The sequence below is a fragment of the Arctopsyche grandis genome, chromosome 4 (assembly GCF_051622035.1).
Source record: "Arctopsyche grandis isolate Sample6627 chromosome 4, ASM5162203v2, whole genome shotgun sequence".
In the NCBI taxonomy this organism is placed as follows: domain Eukaryota; kingdom Metazoa; phylum Arthropoda; class Insecta; order Trichoptera; family Hydropsychidae; genus Arctopsyche; species Arctopsyche grandis.
In genome coordinates, this window is record NC_135358.1 from 12,012,386 (window position 1) to 12,014,961 (window position 2,576).

Here is a 2,576-nt window from a genome sequence, read left to right on the forward strand (position 1 = left end):
GTTGGTCTTTTCAATTTCTTGTTGCAAAATTTCCGAAATTATGGTATAGCTTATAGCTTCGATTAATCGATAAATAATCCATAAGACAGCCAATTCAATTTGATAATCTACAGTCTAGAATGCATACAATATTGCAAAAGTATACATAAACCAATTTTGTAACAGATGTATTTTATAAAATGCGTATGTATGTATGTATATAGTTACATATGTATATTGGTATAAAATATAAATATATAATAGTTTGAATTCTTACAAGTTTCTTGGTTGCGCTGTATATAATAATCGATGCATTGATTGTTGATAAAAATCCAGTGAAAGTCGTAATGGTAGCAAATAATAACTGTAATAGAATACATTTAAATAAAAAAAAATATTTAATTGCATCAATATTTTTACTATTTGTGATGTTACTTTCTAAATATAAAATAAACGAAAAGTCATTATGAAATACTTTTTTGCAAGCTTAGTATGTACATATATACATATGTACATATGGATATTTTATGTACTTTTGGACTGTAGCAAAGAATTCGCACTACCGATCTAAATTACTGAGAACATACATATGTATATATATATACATGCATATATAAATCTTACATATATTCCATAATAAGAGTTGACATGATCGATAAAATCAGACAAGTTATTATAAATAGCAAGATGTTGAGATATGTTCATCTTTTCGATTACTTCCAAGTCGTGTTTTGAACTCCACCACTGGCTTAACATTTTCTCTCCCATTTCGAAATCTGTTTTATTTTTGAAATGCTTTAAATTTTGCATACTTTTGTTCAACATTTCGAATCTTCTCGCTACCACGTTGACAACAATAATATAAGCCAACAGCTTAGAATCGATGGTGATGGAGCATACATAGAAAACTAAAAACAAAGGCATGCTCCAAGAGATTAAATCGTAGAATAACAAGATCGATTTTGCAATTACGTAAAGTGTGTGAATTATTATGATGGTTTTTAACAGTATTGCACTTTTATTGTCGTTGATGAGCTCCAGGACCTTATCCACTTTAGTTAAGGTGATATACATTTGTACAGCCACTTTGGATTTCAAAAATACTCCGTACAATATAGTGACCAGGAAACTGCTTATATTTACCGAATATTGCATGTAAAGAGTCACTAAGATATTGATGCCAAATGCTGACTTACTTTCCTCAATATCATGAAGGGATAAAATTAACAATCCCAATGTTATAACGGTGGCATAAATTACAGAATAAAATTTATAACCATTGCTGATTACTCTCACTTTACTGATATCCAAGCTTTTTAGGCATAAAAACCAATCCAAATATTTGTACATATTGAAGATTAGATGAATTTGACTTTTATTTTCAGGGCCGAACTGAATTGGTAGAATTTCACCGTGTAGCATGTTCGGTTCCATTTTGTATGAACTAATCCACCCGAATGACTATGCAAAGACTAATTGCTTTTTACATTGACTATTAATTAATTATTTTTAATTCGAGCTTAAGCAAACAAAGTGATAGCTATGTATATAAAATTATGTTTAATATCAATTAAGTGTCATATCAAAAATAGTGAAACATTTAAATAAGATAGATAAACAAATTCATTTTGATTTAATAAAGTTTTAAATATAAATATATTGGCATAATATTTTTAATTATTTCATATTAAATTTCAATAATATATAAATATGTGTGGCATAATATTAACAAGGGTAATTCTATAGTTTCATAAACATGTTGTGAGAACTTTAAATTTTTCTGAACTAAAAAATATTTTTTTTTGCAAATCATTATTTGAAATGATATACACTACTTTTTCATAATGAGCCTAAAATGGACTATGATTCAGTTTTATATGATGAATATTACATAACAATATTGTATTGCATGGTAAGACAAAATTAGTCACCCAATATCATCCAGGCGGTTTTGTATGGGATCTATTTGAGCTGTCCCAAAACTTATCTAAGTTCTATATACATAAGTAAGGTACCATGGGATAATATACCAAATGTGATCGTCCTATTTTGAAAAATGTACAGAGCAGATAGACACACTGTTCAGATGTTGTGTATGGGAGCCCTTCGATTCAGGCCTCCCAGCCTTTCCAAAACCCATCAGATTCAAGTATGCCGTGAATGTACAAAGATCAATTTTTACATACATACAAATTTATTAAAGTAAATCATTGCATTTAGTTTAATTATCCTTTATGTATACTCATTTGCAAAATGATGATGACATATGAAATAATAACTCCAGTAAATTTAGATAGAACTTTTGTCTTGTGCAAGTCTCCATACATTTGCGCTCAATTTGCATCAAAAATGCTGTTATAGCTATTAGTATTTCATAATGCTGCCGTTATCTGTGAATGTTTCTGTACGGTTCAATATCAAATTTTGTTTTGTGACCTTCTTATATTCCTCAAATTCATAGATAAAGTCATGGGTTGGTCACATCCGAATTTTTTAATATACATTCCTGTATGTTCGTCCAATAATTTTATCATTCCCAAAGTATATATTTATATTTATTTTAGCGAACCGAAAAAAATATCAGTTCGTTTTCGGTT